Source organism: Schistocerca serialis, chromosome 6 (assembly GCF_023864345.2).
Source record: "Schistocerca serialis cubense isolate TAMUIC-IGC-003099 chromosome 6, iqSchSeri2.2, whole genome shotgun sequence".
NCBI classification, from domain to species: domain Eukaryota; kingdom Metazoa; phylum Arthropoda; class Insecta; order Orthoptera; family Acrididae; genus Schistocerca; species Schistocerca serialis.
In genome coordinates, this window is record NC_064643.1 from 581,451,869 (window position 1) to 581,464,033 (window position 12,165).

The following is a 12,165-nucleotide window of genomic DNA, read 5'->3' on the forward strand; positions in this document are numbered from 1 at the left end:
CCGAATAAAAGATGTAGATCTGTGTTTCCACTCCTTCCCTTTCGATACTGTTGTTTTCACGCCGTTCGTGTCCGATGACAGGTAAAAAATGAGCTTCCTTTTAGCTTCTAGTCAACAAGGAATTACTTCTTAATGGAGTGCAGCGAGTGGCAGGATTAAGGTGGCGCTTGGGAAAAGCAACAAAAGGAAGTATGCGTTGCACCGAATTCGGTCTTCAGTTAAAGAGTCAACACTTTACCTTTTCAGTCAGCTACATAAATAAAAATTGAATGCTGTTGATAGGTACGTGAACAGTTGAGAGTAGGTGATCAGTTTGGCTTTTTTTCCAAAAAAGTTTCATAATACTCTAAATAAGGTTTCTAGAGAAAGAAACACTAGAATAGTTGCCAACAAAAATGGAAAACTGGGGAATGTTCAAATTGTTTTTTTATACGGGATTTTTGTACAAACTATCCTAACTCAAGAATAGAAAGATGCATATAAGTAATTCTTTTTTTTTTTTTTTGGTTTCGTTCGTTATTGGTCCTGGAACTATCCGGAAACAAGTACTCTGAGGGTAACAACCGGCAACCTCAGACTACGGTGAGGGTGATATGTGGAGAACGAATGGGGGACGTTCAGGAAGAGGTTGATTGATTTGGGGGGAGGGGACCAGACAGTGAGGTCAAATCGGTCCCATCGGATGAGGGAAAGATAGGGAAGGAAATCGGCCGTGCCTTTCAAATGAATCGTCCCGGTATTTGCCTGAAGCGATTTAGGGAAATCATGGAAAACCTATATTAGGGTGTCTGGACGCGAGATCGAACCGTCGTCCTTCCGAATGTGAGTCCAGCGTGCTGACCACTGCGCCACCTCGCTCCGTGGAGGAAGCGTTGGACAGACGAGGATGGAGGAAGAGGAGAAGAACTCGCATCTGGGGCAGAGAAAATGAAGACGAGATGGAGAGAGGAAAGACAGAAGATGGACACGGAGAGAGAGGAAGAGGACACGGCTGCGAAAGGGGGCAGGAGGAGGTGCAAAGAGACTGTCTACGCGTTTCCGTAAGCGCCCTGATTCCTATCTTGCCATTGCGCTGCTTACGCGAGATGCTTGTTTTAGACATTAGAATCGTTCTGCAGTCGGTCTCAAATACCGGTTCTCGAAACTTTCTCGTCTCATTTGATTTCACGGAGCATTTCCGTAATACCACGGGGATGATCGAATCTACCGGTAACAAATCAGTAGCACGTCTCGTAATTATTTAGAAGTTTTCCTTTAGTCCGACGAGGTGAAGATCCTAAAAACTCGAGTAGCAGTGAAGAATGGAATTCAAACCACTGCATCGCCTCGCTCCATCTGTAGTCGATGAAAGGTTGCAGAAGTTTTCTGTACGCGGTCTCTTTTATACACAGGCGAGTTACACTTTCCTAGGATTCTTGCAGTAAACTGAGGTGAACCATTCGCCTTCCCTACAACCGACCTTACGTGCCCGTTCCACTTCATCTCATATTTAATAGACGTGACTGTGTTAAGTATGACACCACTAATACTGTATTCGAACTGGACGGGATTCTTTTTCCTGCTCATCTTCACCGACTTATATTTTTCTACCTTTAGATTAATCTACCAACCATCACACCAAATACACCATAAAAAAGACGCTCCGAAAATGGAAAGAGATCGTTGGATCTGCTGCACTTATGCAGACAAATAAACGATAATTTCAAGAAGAAAAATGGCTCTGAACACTATGGGACTTAACATCTGAGGTCATCAGTCCCCTAGATATTAGAACTACTTGAACCTGACCAACCTAAGGACATCACACACATTCATGCCCGAGGCAGGATTCGAACCTGCGACCGTAACGATCGCGCGGTTCTAGACTGAAGCGCCTAGAACCGCTCGGCCACACCGAGTTTCAAAAGGAAATGGGTGATTTATTCGAGAGTAAGAGCTTCACAAACTGAGCGACTCAGTCATCTGTTGGTCCACCTCTTGCAATTATGAAGCAGTTATTCGGTTTTTCATTGATTGACAGAGTTGTTGCATTTCCTCTTGAGAGATATCGTGCCCAATTCTGTCGTCGTGTTAGATCATCAAAGTCCTGAAATGGGTACAGGGTTCTACATATAAAGCTCTTAATATTCTGAATTGGGGATAGATTCGGCGACCTGGTTGACCAAGGTGGATTTGGTAAGCAGGAAGACAGGCAGAAGGAATTCTCGCCGTGTGCTGGCGGGTATTGACTTTCTGGAATGTAAACCCAGGGTGGTTTGACGTGAAGGGCAACAAAACGGGGCGCAGAATATCGTCGACGTACCTCTGTGCTGTCAGAATGCCGCAGATGACAACCAAAGGGCTCCTGTTATGAAAAGATATAGCGCCCCAGGGCGATGCTCCTGGCAGTCGGGCCGTATGGAGGGCAACATCACACCCAACCGCTATCCGTCTCCAGACACACCTTCGCTTGTCATCAGGGCTCAGTTCTTTGAGGGGCTCATCACTGACGACAATTCTACAGACTAAAGACAACTCTGGAGACGCCCCGGACAGCGGGGGGATGTCAACCAGATTGTCGCCCACCATACAGCCCGTCAACAGGAGTGACGGTCTGGGGTCCCATTCTTTTCATAGCAGGATTCCTTTGGTTCTTATCAGTGGCACGTGAGCGATGTTATACGCCTTGTTCTGTTGCCCTTAGTGGAAAAATCGTCATAGGCTTACATTTCAGCAAGATAATGCACGCACTCAGAGACAGTTTCTACTGTTTGTCTTCGTACTTGCCAAACCCTACGTTGGCCACGCAAGGTCGCTGCATCTCTTCCCAACTGAGAACGCTTGGAGCATTATGGGCAGGGTCCTCCAACCAGATCAGGATTTTGATAACTCTCTAACTGGAGAAAGTGTAGTACGATATTCCTCACAAGGACGTCCTTACGTGGCCGAGCGGTTCGAGGCGTTACAGTCTGGGACCGCTACGGTCGCAGGTTCGTATCCTGCCTTGGGAATGGATGTGTGTGATGTCCTTAGGTTAGTTAGGTTTAAGTAGTTCTCAGTTCTGGGGGACTGAAGACCTCAGCAGTTAAGTCCCATAGTGCTCAGAGCCATTTGAACCATTTGACGTCCATCAACTTTCTCAATCAATGCCAAGCCGAACAACAACTTGCAAAAGGGCCAGAGGTGGATCAACGCTGTATTAACTAGTTCTTTCTCTTGAATAAATCATCCCATTTTTCTGAAATTGTAATCACTTGTTTGTTTGTGTCTGCACATCACATCTGTCGAGTTCCATCCCATTCGTACAACTCCTTCGTAGTGCACCAATTTTTGGGGTCTTAGAGCTTATAAATTCTGTCCAAGCCATGCTGAGTTGGCATGTAGCTTTTAACATGGTCTGGTATTTTATGTGACTGATTTTACTGATGTAACAAGCCCTTCATTCTAGGAGGCTTGTCTTTTACATATGGACGTACGGACCGTTGCCGACACATTTCATGTGGAGATCGCTTTACTGACTGTTTTCTTATGTGAAGCTTGTTCCTTGTCCTTCTGAGGAAGACGGGTTTAAATCTGTTGAAACCATGGTAAAGGCTAATTGAAAACCACCATTTTTTGGAACTGGTTGGCTGTGTAATTCCCCTGCCGTACTGTATCCTCCTACAGACAACGACTTCACTTTCCCGTACGCTACCGCGTCATTTGCAAACAGTGTCAGTTTTCTGCTTTCCCTGTCCGTCAGGTCGTTTACGTGTACGGTAGGTGGATGGATGGACAGGCAGGTAATCAAGGTGAATTCCAGATAAGGATACTGGTAGGTAACTAAGCAGAGGCTGCAGAGTGTGACAGTACGTCACGTAAATTGACATTTTAGTAAAATAAAAAAGGTTTTTGCTTGTGTCACATGTGAATTATAAATTATTTCAAGACTGCGTACGTTTGCGCGATGTATAAGAAAGATTAAAAAAAGTTAAATAATACCATAAAAATCACAAACAGCGATGTGGTTAACAAAGAACATTTTTTTATCTGTGTAATGGAAATGAACATGACCAGAGACTGTTGTTTTATTGAAAGCTCTCCTATTTTGTTTTTTCTAGCAGAAGGCCGCCATTGTATAGCAGGACGGTATTTAATGTAAGTCTAGTTGTAATTTAATAAAATATAATAGGAATTGTTTTTAGGAAGTGTGTATTATTGACTTAAATGTCACCTCTCATGGCCGCAACCATTAATTCTCATTAACCAAGTTTTTTCAGAAGTTCGAGTTGCGGGGAGCTCTTCTTCCCTAGCAGCATTTGGTCGGCCATTACGCAGAATATGTTGTAGTATTAAATGTAAATGTTAGAGACTTCTCAATTTTGATATTTCACTAATTTCAAAGTTAAAAAAAGTAGCGATAGATTTCATTTACCAAAATTCACAACACTGAGTAATACAAAATTGTTAAGGCTTTCGTGGCCACTTGTTGACAAACTGCCTATTGGCTTCTGTCTCGGGTTCTTCGGCCGACGTTCATCTAATGATTTTTCTAACGTTTCGCCAGCACGAATGGCTGGCATTGTCAAAGCTTCACCCTCCATCGCCGGTGGTGAACTGGAGCCAAGCTCGCGGGCGCAGACTATATGTACCTGGCGCGCCAACGACCGAGGGCTTCTCCGCGGTCATTTCCGGTGCGGTTCTCCTCTTGCTACCTGCGACGGTCGTTCGCTGCAGTACGGGAAGCCAGGATCCGTTTACCTTAAGGCTTTCCTCTTTCTTGTTAAAACTGTTCGCGTGTTTTTGTATTTCTACAGCTTCTCTGAACAAGTGCGTGTGATAATGCATCTCTACAGCCAGAACTTCCGTGTCACGAATTTTATTACGTGGTCGGTCTCATTCCGTGCGTGCTCTGCCACGGCCGATTTCTCCACCTGCCCCAACGTGCAATGTCGCTTATGCTCTTTGATCCTGGTGTTGATGGATCGTCCAGTCATTACGACATAAACTTTTCCGCATGTGCATGGTATACGGTATATTCCCGACATTGCAAGTGGGTCTCTTTTCTCCTTCGCCGATCTAAGACACTCTTTGATCTTCCTTGTCGGTTTGAAAATCGTCTTTACGCCATGTTTGCGCAATATACGGCCGATTCTGTCCGTCACTCTGGGAATGTATGGCAGGAAGGCCGTACCCGACATTTCTTTTTCTGGTTCCTTACTTCGCCGAGTGTTTGGCTCTGTTACACTTCTAATATAATTTGTGGAGTACCCGTTGCTCCTCAGGACAGTTTCCAGGTGTTGCATTTCTCGTTTGAGGTGTTGCGGCTCACATATTCGTCCTGCTCTCGTTACGAGCGTACTAATCATGCCTCTTTTCTGGCTCGGGTGGTGGTTTGACAGTTTGTGCAGGTATCGGTCCGTGTGTGTCTGTTTTCGATACATGCTGTGTCGCAGGTTTTCGCCGTCCCTTGTGACCAGCACATCTAGAATTGCAGTTTCTTGTCCTTTTCTATTTCCATGGTAAATGTTATGTTGGCATGGAGGCTGTTCAAGTGTCTTAGGAAGTCACCGAGCTGTTCTTCACCATGGCTCCACACCACGAAAGTATCATCGACGTACCTGTACCACACCTTAGGTTTGCAAGTCGCCGAGTCCAGTGCCTGTGCTTCGAATTGTTCCATGAAGAAGTTGGCCACCACTGGACTGAGAGGACTACCCATGGCGACGCCTTCTAGCTGTTCGTAGAAATCGCCATTCCACGTGAAATAGCCCGTGGTGAGACATGCATGGAAGAGCTTTCCCGCAGGGCATCAGAAAGCTCTTGCAAATAATGAACAAGAAATACTGAAAACCATTCCATTTAATAAGCTCCGCAATATCCCAGTTAATCTTTGTGAAATTTGGTACATAAATAACCAGTAGCCCTTGAGACACATATTAATAATTGCAGTTTACGTAAGAATACGCATATTTTCTTTTCTAAATAGTAGCGCTCACGCAAATTATTTATTAGAAGGCTGTGATGCGCGCGTTGTGGTTAAAACATATTATATCGTACGTACTTCGGGGCATCCAATATCCGTACGAGTGTTATCACGGGGTTATACCGTGATAAAAGATGACTCCGTACTTTAGATACTCTTAGATCGGCGGTCATTGGCTATTGCGAATAAGAATGTGCCATAACGATTATTAAAGGAGCGTGCTGCTCAAGTCGTGGCAGTGGCGAGGCAGTATAGACGGGGAGAATGAAGTCTGGCGCCCAGGCACGCGTTAGCCAGCCTAGCAGGTATGTACAACTAGGAGTTTCGCGCCGCCTGGGGGGTGCCGGAGGTCACGGGGAGATGCGCTGAGCCCCGGCACGGCGAAAGCAGAAGACGCAGCTCGTGCCGAGACGAGACGTGTGTGACCCGTAGGGTTCGCGGAGAAAGCCGCGCTCGATAATAACAGTGGGTCTGGCCGGCTGTGCTCGGGTGCCGCTAATGAGCAGCGGCTAACTACCGCCGGCCCGCCTCTGCTGGAGGAGAGGAGTGGTTAAGAGAGGGGAGGGGAGGGGAGAGGGCCTAGCGAGTAATCAGCGGGGCTCCCGACGCGGAGCAGCGAAGCTCACGCTGCACCACCTGGCCCAGGCGCCAGTTTCCCCACTTCTGGGTTTATAACAACAAAGTATTTTGTGTTCTGGGCATCCGCGGCTGTTGGAAGCCGCGATATTAAGAAGAATTTCGCTGACAGCTGGGCAAATTCTTGTGTTGTTCATACCCAACCGGTTTGGCCGCCTAAGACCGTATCACCCGGAGCAACAATCTTACGTCATTTGTGTATCAGGTGTTCCTGCTCATGATATATAGAGTGTATCAAAAAGAATCATTCGATTAGAAAAATTGTAACTATTATGTTATCTGAGTGCGTGTACAACGTACTGTTGAAAAGAGCAAACCCCCGAGTTTTACGTGGTTCCCGCTAGGTAGCAGCAGTGTGCGTCCACTTGAGTTCTATTAAAAATGGTGTCGGGTCAACAGAAAGCGGTTCTGTTTTACGTTTTGCGCAGTGCACGTCAGTAATAACTGTTCATCATGCCTTTGGTACTAGGTACAGTGTGGATCATCCTACGGCACGGAGCATAAGACGATGGCACGAACAATTCCGAGAAATAGGTTGTTTGTGTAAAGGCAAATCGCCGTGCCGTCCCCGAGTGTCTGACACAGACGTCGAACTTACCCACCACAGTTTCACAAGGAGTCCACAGTAATCAGTTCGCCGTGCAGCTCGACAGTTCAAAATGCCCCCGACGTTCGTCTGGCGTGTGTTGCGTCGACGTTTACACATGTGACCATACAAAATTCAGCTACTGCAAGGTATTTGTCTAGGTGACAGCAACGTATGGAGTTCTGTAATTTCGTTCTTGGCAAGATGGAGCATGACAGTTTAGTGACGAGGCAACATCCCGTTTAAACGGAAAGGTGAACCGTCATCATGTGAGAATGCATGGTACGAAACAGCCACAGAAAGTTGCACAACATGAGCGGGACTCTCTAAAATTTAATGTGTTTTTTGAAGTTTCAAGGGAAAAGTTGTATGGTCCATTTTTCTTTGCCGGGACCACTGTTACACGAAGCACGTATTTCGATATGCTTGAGAACTTTTTTCCCCACAGTTACAGACTGATTTGAGCGACTTCATTTACAAACAGGATGGGGCACCGCCATACTGGTATCTGGAAGTGCGGGAATTTTTAAATCAAAGGGTTACTGAAAGATGGATCGATCAAACTGGACCAAATGATTCAGTCTTACATTACTGGCCTCCAAGCTCACGGCACCTGACTGTATGCGATTATTTGTTGTGGGGGGGGGGGGGGGTCTATAAATGACACTGTTTATGTGGCTCCATTACCAACAACAATGAACGAACTGAGACATCGCGTGACAGCAGCTGTGGAAGCCGTAAGACCCCAAAAGTCAAGACATGCTCGCTGCAGTATGGAAACAATCTGATTACTGCGTTGACATATGCCGTGCATCTCAAATGGGCCATATTTAAACCTTGAAGAAGATATGGAAAAAAAAAAAAAACTTTTTGGGCTTCCCGAAAAATGGCTCTGAGTACTATGGGACTTAACATCTGAGGTCATCAGTCCCCTAGAACTTAGAACTACTTAAACCTAACTAAGCTAAGGACATCACACACATCCGGCTTTTAAGATTCCCTGCATCGGTGTTACGAGAGGCCAACTCGGTTTTGGGGAGGTTGGAAGCGACGCGCACAAGCGTCCTTTACACCATCCCCTTGGAGATGGTGGCGGCTGTTAAGGGGGTTAATGCTCATCTCAAGCTGAGGTAAGTGAGTTTCTTCCGTTTCCGTACTGTTAAGCTTATGACGGTGCAAATCTCCTGTCTAAACTTATTTCTCTTTCGTTAACTGTACTTTGCACATGTCTTTTTCAATAGAGTAATTGAATATCACAGTATTTACTTTACAACTGAGGAACATAGTCAGTGAAAACCTCGATCGAAATGAATGTTTAATGGCTATTGTTTGTTTGAGTGTTTGTTTTCTTCGGTTGCAGTGTTTAGGTTATCTATTCGTCTACAAATGAAACTGCCTATTTTACTAGCTTGTGTTTCTCTGTCGTGATGAATGTTTCCATTCCAGAACGTGGAAGTCGTTGAATGTACTCACTCATGAGGATTGGGAGGGGCGAGGGGGTTGGTACTCTAAGCTAAGTGTGTAAACTAATCGTCCCTGTAGATGCACTAAATTTCTCTAACCTAATCTATGACTGTTCTTTGCTATGTAGGGGGAGAGAGTAAGTGTATTTCAGCAGTCGCATCTCCGTTTCTTATTTTTTGTGGGGCAAGATTAGTTCATGATAAACACGATAAGTGGGGTGGGGTGCGGTTGGTGGTGGTGGGGTGATCTTGGGGGAGGGGGAAGGGGAGGAGACAAAACAACCGCGCATGGTGACTGAAGCAGCAGTTGCCGACAAGTTTCCGTGACTTTTACTGCCACTGTTCGAATTTAACTGCCGTTTCACAACACAGTGCTCCACTTAGATTAGAAAGACAGTGGAAAGGAGGATCATGAAGAGCGTCTCCCTTGAAGGTCGCACGCCGAAGTCGCGGCGGAAATCCCTTTCGAGGGCCCGACCACGCCCTAGGAAAGTAAGCGCCGCAGGGCGTTGTCCGCGTGAAATGAGAGCACGTCAGATGCGGCGATACAGCGATTGTTTGCCAGCCAGGAAAGGCGCGGGAGCGCGGTTTAACAAACGCCGCCGTACTTTCTATGTGCGAGCAGCAGCGGCCGCGGCGGCGGCCGGGTCGACACGGGTCGCAGTCACGGATTTTTCTCCCTCCGTCCTTCTTTTCCGCGGAGCCAGAGGCTGTGGCTATCTGTCTGCCAACAGCCGAGTAGCTCATAGTTTTCCACTCGACCTAAGTTAATTTTCTTACACAGTTTTTCTCACTAGCAGACAATAAGGAGCCTTTTCAAATAACTGAACCGTGAACGAAATCCAACAATAGTTGCAAAACTTGCATGTAGGAACAGCAAGTTTCGTAACACTGCCTTAGTAGACTAAGACTCGAGGCAGATAAGGTTTAGCACTTAGCATCTTTTCGAGTCACGGTGTGTGCAAACAGAAGGTGTCCTGTTCCAGTCCCAGAAACACTTACGCAGAATGCTGGGTATTTTTAATTAGAAATACTCTAGACTTATTTCCCATCTAGTGATATGGCAATCGGTGCTTGTAAGAAATTGTTATTTTACTTTAAAGGTAAAAAATGTAAGCAGCCTTCCATGGCGAGAAAGTCACTCAGACCCCTAAGTGAATTTGCCAGTAAAATTACTGAAGAAGTCTAGCAGTTTAGCTATTTGGGTTTTCGCGTAAGATGTCTTAAGTCGAAAGACACAACGTGGAAGTTACCAAATTTATACGTTTCGTCGTGAAAAAATAACGAACGGTAGGCCACATGGTAAGAAAATAAATATTTGAGAAAAGGTGAACTGCCGGCCCGGGTGGCCGAGCGGTTCTAGGCGCTACAGTCCGGTACCGCGCGACCGCTACGGTCGCAGCTTCGAATCCTGCGTCGGGCGTGGATGTGTGTGATGTCCTTAGGTCAGCTAGGTTTAAGTAGTTCTAACCCTAGGGGACTGATGACCTCAGAAGTTAAGTCCCATAGTGCTCAGAGCCATTTGAATCATTTGAGGGTGAACTTCTTAGACAAGAGCGCTTGTACACCACCTGTAATTCCGATTACCGGTTTCGGTAAGCATGGTTATCCACTTCTGATCTCGATAAAAGGTTATTGCATGTCTCCTATACCTTTTGTACTGTTACGGCGTAATGTCAAGCGCCGGGACGCCAGGCGGGAACGATAGAGAAGAGATGGCCAATCGCCCGCTGACCGACCCTCTCCAGGACGACAACGCAACAGCAGCGGCCCATATGTGAAGAGGACATAAGCACCGCGACCGACTGGTAAAGGCCCAGTTCAATAGCAGCTTAAAGACTAGACACTTGCGTAGGAGCGTCAACTCTATTGACTTTGCTTGTACTCTCTATGTAGCATAGACTTGTAATGTCTATACTGAAGAAGATCTATTATTTTGTACGTCACCCTTTGCTTCAGAAACATCTGCGTGATTGCAAAAGTTCAAAATGGTTCAAATGGCTCTGAGCACTATGGGACTTAACTTCTAAGGTCATCAGTCCCCTAGAACTTACAACTACTTAAACCTAACTAACCTAAGGACATCACACACATCCATGCTCACGGCAGGATTCGAACCTGCGACCGTAGCGGTCGCGCGGTTCCGGACTGAGCGCCTAGAACCGCTAGACCACTGCGGCCGGCGCAAAAGTTAAGTACTGTAATTTTCATTTCGTAGTAAAACTCATTAATACAATTTGTTTGAATGTTTGTCTAGCGAACCGAGTAAGCAGGCGTCCTAGACACCATATGTACAAATACTCTTTCTAAAACATTGCGAGCTATATGAGGAACGAGATGAACGATGCACCGACAAGCCAAGGTTAAAACTACAATGTACAGAGTAATTTACCAAATTCTCGTGTCCCATATAACACACAACCGTGCACTTTGTGCCAGCCAGGAAGTTGATCTTCTCTCACGTAATTATTACAAATCGCCCCCCCCCCCCCCCAATTTCACTCTTATATACAGCAATACTCCATTTCCCTCATGCAGCTTAAGCGACATTCATTTTCCTTAGTTCACTCGTCTAGAGTCGTAAGGGGGTTACGACTCTAGACGAGTGAGCTAAGGAAAATGAATGTCGCTTAAGCTGCATGAGGGAAATGGAGTATTGTTGTATATAAGAGTGAAATTTTGACTTAATTATTTACTCGGAAGAAACAAACAGCCACCACCGAAATGAAGTCCAGCGTTACATACAGAATTCGTCTCCTCTTAGCCGCGGAGTTGAGGCAGACAAAAAGTGCTGAGAGTTCAGAGGATTCGGATTTTATGATGAAATACGGAATCAGCATGTTAGAGCACTTGCAACATGTGCCTGTATATAGGACAGTCAAAGCAGTGTGGAAACACAAACCACAGTACAGCGCGAAATACCAAGTTCTTGGAAGCATCAGCGGCCTTATCTCTGGAAATGAAGATGGAACCAATAAGGACCCGAAAGACGATGTGGCTGGCAGCTGCTGGTGGTAAATGTGAGTAGCTTAATACGGTGATATCAGCCTCAGTACTCGTTGTGTACTACGTGCAGAGGCGACTGGCCGCTAACAGTAAAAGATTTGAAGTCCTCTGGACGAGTACTGAAAGAATTCCATTATATTTCAGTCATAGGAATAGGAATTACGGAGGACATTGAAAAAGTTAAAAGAAAGGGAATTTTTCGGTACTACCATGACATGAGGCCCGGAGGGGAGGGGCGATGGGGGGCGGGACGGTCACCGATATTGCTAGCGGGATTGGGTTGTAATCACTTAAATAAAGGAATCTTTCGTTCCGGCGAGATCACCAATTTTCTTCACTGAATATCAAAATATTTCACCGAGACCCAACTACATAGGGGCAGATGCCCATCGTAATGAACTAAGATACCAGAGCTACCAAGGAAATACTTAGGTTTTCATTTCTCCCGCGTGCATTCGAGAGTGGAACAGTCGCGAAATAGTTGGAACTTCCATGCGGCTTTTCGCGGATGATGCTGTAGTATACAGAGA